Genomic DNA, 6,614 nt, shown 5'->3' on the forward strand with positions numbered 1-6,614 from the left:
TAAATGCATTGTGCTGTGTGAGGAAAGCTTCTGGAACCATGTTTGGCTATGGCTTCTACCACAAACTTCTCACCTGGAATTATTAGATTTCTAGTCTGCTGGCCAGCCTTACAGAAGCTCCTAGATTACCAGCCCCTACACTGAGATAATTCAAGATAAGGGTGACTTTGAGGGGACAGGTGTGGGGAGCTGCAGGGAGCCAATGGAATTGTCTCTGGGACCTGGAGGGAGGTGGTGAAGGTGTGACCCTTCCAGTAGACCAGCAGCCCTTTACAAAGCTAGCTGCAGGACATGTGCAGCAAGGGCACATACACGTGGCCATCTCTACTTATGACCACATACACAAGACGCCCATGGCCATCAAGAGCTCTTCAAGCATCAGAACGCAAAGAGTAATGGAGATTCAGATCTTGCTGAGACCCCACTATGAGAATATCTTAGGCATAAGAGGTATCCACCCACACTGAAAGCAATCACGGATGATTACATCATCCAGGACACAACAGAGGCAAACCTGCACAAACTACACAAGAGCTAGCCATTGAGCAATGAACACATCTTCTACTTCCTCTACGAGATCCTTCAGGATCTCTAGTACACATTTACTTAAAGTGTGCCACAGGAACCTGAAGCCCTCCGGTCTGATTATCAACATCACCTGCAAGCTCAAGATCTATAATTTTAGCCTGGCCTAAATTGCTGGCCCTGTGTATGATCTCATTGGCTTCTGATGATGTGTGGCCACATGTTAGAGCCCAGACCCAGAGATCATACTTAACTCCAAGGGCTCCACTAAGTCCATCAGCATCTGGTCTGAGGGCAGCATTCTGCCTGAGATGCTCTCTAACTGGCCCATCTTCCTGGCAAGCCCTACCTGGACTAGTTTAACCACATTCTATGTATCCTTGGTTCCCTGTTCCAGGATGACATAAATTATATAATCAACATGGAAATTCCAAAGTACCTACAGCCTGTGCCCTCTAACACCAAGGTATCCTAGACCAAGAATTTCCCTCAATCTAACTCCAAAGCTCTTAACTTGCTGGGCAAGATGTTAATGTTCAAACCCAGCAAGTGGTTCCCAGTTCACGAAGCATTGTCTCAGCCCTGCCTGGACTAGTACTGTGGCCCGACATATGGCCGAATGTCCAAGAAGCCCTTCACTCTTCTTCTTCTTTTTTTTTTTTCCTATTTTTGGTTTAGTTTGGCTTGTCTTTTGGGGACAGGGTCTTACTATGAAACAGTAGCTAGCCTGGAGCTTCACTATGTTGACCAGGCTGCTCTTGAACTCAGAGCTATACCTACCTCAGTCTCACAAGTGCTAGGATTAAAAGCATACCATGTCCTACTAGCAGTTCACCTTTGACATGGACTTTGATAATCTCTCAAGACACAGCTGCTCCTTCTCTGCAGATTGTTAGAAAATGAATGCTACTTAACCCAGACTCTGGCAGCCCAGGTTGGATGTAGGGCAATCCTGGCCATCTTCTCTTTTCACCTTACCTTATTATTCAAGGTAAGGCCAGCACATACTCTACAAAGTGCAGTGAGGAGTGGACCAATCCTCAGATGGACACATTGGACTGAAATGGAATCTTCTTCTCACTCATGTGTAATGTACTTGATATCACTGCACTAGACATTACATGGGGAATAAACAATCCAAGTCCCCCAACTTAAAAAATAGAATTTTACGTTTCTATTTAGCAGAGAAAGCAGAATACAAAGAGGGGACAGTGTGAAATGCAGATTTCTTAGATAACATCTAGAAACTCAAGGACAATGGACATACAGTGAGACTATAAGGGGCTTGGCCACTGGCAACATTTACATTTGAAAACGACTCTGATTTGGGGTGGGGATGGGACTCCTCAACAGGAAAACCATGGCTATTTTCACCCAGTGGTGCAAGCAAGTGCCTGCTAGCTGATCTGGCAGCCTGCCACATATCCTAAACCACAGGTAAATAGCACAGTCAACTCCTTTTTTGCAATGCTGGTGATCAAACCTGAGGCCTTGGGCAACCTCTGGTATACTGGCAAGCACTCTACCACTGAGTTCTATTCCCAGCCTAGAAAGCCAACTTCTGCCTGTGATTAAGCCTAACTCATTACCTATGTCCTTCTCAAAAAAAATAAATAAATAAATAAAAATAAAAATAAAAACAAACAAACAAACAAAAACAGCCTCTGGTGGGGAATGTCTACAGTGTGTATGAGCACAGGATTTTCTGGACCCCCCAACTGACTGACACTTTCCATGATTCTTTTCCCTTCAGACTGTGATACCTTTAAAGCCACGGAGCTATTCTCTATAGCCATCCTAGCTGGATGCTGACCTCCCCTCTTCCATGTCACCACCACCATTTTGCCTCACGCCAGTCTCCCGATAGCCAGGCTCTAAGATGATACCAGTGACTGCTCTGAGCAGTTTGCTGAAAGCAGTAGTTTTATAGGCATTACCTTTGTGAACCACAAAAGAAATATCAAAACCAAAGGTCAGTCATCCCTGTGAAGAGCTGCTCACTTTCTGCCACTCGGCAGTCTAGAAGGTCTAAGACCTGGAGGTTGAACGACCCTTTCACAGGGGTCACAGAGCAGATATCCTGAATATCAGATATCTACATTACAACTCGTAACAGTAGCAAATTTACAGTTAGGAAGTAGTAAGAAAATAATTTTATGGTTGTAAGTCACCACAATGTGAGGAAGTGGGGTTTTTTGTTGTTGGTTTGGTTTGTTTTTTTATTAGATATTTTCTTTATTTACATTTCAAATGTTTTCTCCTTTCCAGGTCTCCCCTTCAGAAACCCTGTATTCCATCTCCCCTCTCTGTTCCTCTATGAGGGTGCTCCCTCACGCACCCACCCCCTTCCATCTTCCCCCACTGGCGTTCCTCTCCATTGGGACATCGAACACCCTCAGGCCCAAGGGCCTCTCCTCCCATTAATGTCCAACAAGGCCATCCTCTGCCACATATGCGGCCAGTGCCATGGGTCCCTCCATGTGTATTCTTTGGTTGGTGGTCCAGTCGCCGGGAGCTCCAGGGGGTCCAGCTGGTTGACACTGTTGCTCCCTCTATGGGGCTGCAAACCCCCTCAGCTCCTTCTCCAATTCCTCCATCAGGGACCCCTGACCTCAGTCCAATGGTTGGCTGTGAGCATCCCCGTCTGTATTTGTCAGGCTCTGGCAGAGCTTCTCAGGAGACAGCCATATCAGCAAGCACTTCCCGGCATCCACAATAATGTCCAGGTTTGGTGTCTGTATATGGGATGGATTCCAGGTGGGGCAGTCTCTGGATGGCCTTTCCTTCAGTCTCTGCTCCACACTTTGTCTCCATATTTGCTCCTGTGAGTATTTTGTTCACCCTTCTAAGAAGCACTGAAGCATCCACATATTGGTCTTCCTTCTTCTTGGGGTTCATATGGTCTGTGAATTAAATCTTGGGTATTCTGAACTTTTGGGCTAATATCCACTTATCAGTGAATACATATCATGTGTGAAGAAGTGTTTTTAAAGGTCACCACATTAGCAAAGTTGAGAAGCACTGATCTAAGAGAAGCCTTTAAAGGGAAACAGTGGGGGGAAATAAGAGTAGGAACATGGCAAAGTGACATTTGGCTGCAAACCTTCCTCTGCTCATGCCACTGTGTGTTATTCTCAGACCTAGTGGCTGAGCATGTAGGGACCTCAGTCAGAAGAGAGAATACAGCTGGCTGTCATCTGGGTTCCAGCTTATGTATCCAGCTTATGGAAGAGTTCACGGAGGTGTATAGAAGATATATAGCAGAAAAGGTCTTTCCCTTCCAAGACAGACACCATGGGCAAAACAGACCAAAGAGCAAAGACCAAGGCTGTCTTCTCCATCCCCAATGCATGCTGCCCTGCCCAGCCCAGCCCTGCAGATTCGGCTGTCTTAGGAAACAACTCCTCATCATCTACAATGGTGCCACAGGGACATAAAAGAACATTTCTCCAGGAAATCCCTGGAAGTTTATTCTAGGAAGAACCAACGGAGGCACTATCCCCTAGGAAAAGGATAATTTCACAATTCTGATAACTTACCTTACAGCCAAGTCTGCACATACATCTTTGCTGGCTGTGGTCTACAAATTGTAACATCACTACAGGCAAAACAAAGAGAGCTGAGAGTGTTTTCTGTCCTCACTTGTGGCCCAAACTATAAATAACTCATTTCCTTCTACCAATTCCTGTTTCACGGTTCTGGTTTTGCTTTTGCTTTTGTTTTTTGTTTTTGGTAAAGCAAACAAGGAACTTCGCATCTTGCTAATACCCCTATGCAATGATATGAAGGTGGCAAGGCCACACTGAAGGGGATTTAGTAACTGGCTTCAGAGGGCATCTCTCTAATTGGCTCTTGTGACCTTTGTCCCTAGAAATGCACTAAATGACTCAATGACTGTGTGACTTTCAGCAAATCTGGTCACCTGGCAGCAGCAGTGAAACGGAAGAACTTGTTTCCTTTTTGTTTATGGAGCAAGTGTAAACACAGAATTCTAAAACTCACACTTCTCTTTTTAGTGGGCATGGCTAGTGGGCGTGGCTTTTTGTAATTGTTGTGGGGTTTTGTTTTCCTTGTTTTTTTTTCCATTTGGGAGTTTGTTTATTTGATTGGTTGAGTTGTTTTGTCTTTTGAGACAGGGTCTTACTTTGCGGCCCAGGCTGACTTCAAAGTCACTTTGAGAGTCATCTGAGAGAGTCTCCAGTGGTCATATTGGCATGTTTATGATCTATTTTCCTAATTGCTAATTGATTTAGGAGGGCCCTGCCCACTGGACGTAGTGCCAGCCTTAGGCAGGTGGGTCCTGGCTATATTTTTTTTTAAGTTATCTAAGCAAGCAAGCAAGCCAGGGAGAGCAAAACAATAAGTAATGTTCTTCCGTGGTTTCTGCTCCGGTTCCTGCTTCAGCTTCTGCCTTGACGTGGCCTGATGATGGACTGTGTGACCTGGAAGTGTATCGAATAAAGCATTTCCTCCCCACGTTGCTTTTGGTCATTGTGTTTACCACAGCCACAGATACCCACCGTCCCCCTGCCTCATACTTGCAGGTACTGAGATTACAGGTGTGTGGTCCATCAAACATGGAAAGGGCTCTTGCCTTCAGTTATAAGCACAGGGAAGTTCTTTGCAGTTGGCCTCACACAAGGGTAGGGAGCTTCTTGATTATTGTTGCTTTTCCAAGTGTGCATGGCTCAAGATGAAGTTTAGTCTTGCCAGGGCAAACTAGGCCAGCACCTTGCTGGCCACCATAAGGGTCTTTGTTTGTTTTCATAAAAAAAAAAAAAGAGGGTACCAATAGTTTGACTGTGGCATGGTCACTTAACTAGTCTACCATATTCTCCAATTTATCTAATTCCTTGCTCACCAAGATTCTTCCCTGGGTCTTCACTGAGTGCTGAAATCCAGGATCTCTATTGCTACAACGCCTACACCAGACAGGATCACCACTGAGGACCTGGGACTGCCTCTCTCAGGCTTTTTACCTGTTTTTAGATCCTATTAATCAGCTGGTCTCCTGTCCTCTCCAGCAGAACCTCTGCCACTGGGATAAAAATGTTGAAAGCCCAGGGATACAACCCAGCCAAAAGGAGTCAGATAGTCAACACAAGGGAAATATATAGGGCATAAAATAGCAAGGGATATGGGGTCTGTGGCATCTGTGAATGCAGATCCCACCTCAGTGTGGCAGTGGCTAGTCAGTAGACCTGATCCTCATCACTGCCAAGCAGGCGACTTCCCCAGCGTTATCTGATCCTACTATTTTCAGTGTTCTGAGTTTTTAACATGTGGGCAACCAATGCAAAATGTTTCAAAACACTGTAGGTCACATAGGGTGTGAATGCTGGACTGGGCCTTCTGGGCCCCACTTGGCAGCTTCTACTCCCATCCCCAAGGAGACCTGTTTCTCTCTGCTTGCCCTCCACCCCACTTGCCAAAGGTGCACAGTGTAGCTGTTCTGATGCCTAGGCCCAACAAGGAATTAGCTTGCAGTTCTACTGTATTAAAAACAAATCTGTTAATCGCCTACTGGATACTGCTCGGCTTCGGTAGCTGCATTTATCTGTGAAACCAGCCTCATTCCAAGACCAGGTCCATCTGGGTCTCTCATAAAATGGACATCCCCAAGTACTTATGAGCAGGGGCTTCATTTGAACCCCTGGCATTGACCTTACCTACAAAAGCTGAGAAATAAATTATTTTCAAATTGAAGGAGCATGAGGTTTGTCCTCTTCACATTTCTTCGGGAGCAGTGAGCAAGAGACACGGGGATATAAATGGGGAACAACTCTCAGAATATATTCAAGAACATCCTCTTCTGAATGAAGAACAGTAAGGCCCAGAGTAGCTGTAGCTCTCTGAGAAGTTCACGCCTTCACAGAATCAGGAAGAATGTTTGGAGGAGCCCAGGTGGTAGCTTCATTGCCATGTCAGGCAGCAAAGAAAAGCAATTTTCATAACCAGAGCTAGAAAGGAGCCCAGTGACAGAGCGCTTGCTTAGAGGATGTGGAGAAAGAGGAACACTCCTCCATTGTTGGTGGGATTGCAAGCTTGTACAACCACTCTGGAAATCAGTCTGGCGGTTCCTCAGAAAA

The 6,614-nt window shown here is 45.6% G+C and overlaps 1 pseudogene; it reads left to right on the forward strand.

Annotated features, from left to right (window-relative positions):
• The first annotated feature begins 353 nt into the window (after window positions 1–353).
• Window positions 354–1,120, forward strand: LOC110286328 (annotated as a pseudogene).
• The last annotated feature ends 5,494 nt before the right edge of the window (window positions 1,121–6,614 follow it).

The sequence above is a fragment of the Mus caroli genome, chromosome X, assembly GCF_900094665.2.
Source record: "Mus caroli chromosome X, CAROLI_EIJ_v1.1, whole genome shotgun sequence".
Classification (NCBI taxonomy): Eukaryota; Metazoa; Chordata; class Mammalia; order Rodentia; family Muridae; genus Mus; species Mus caroli.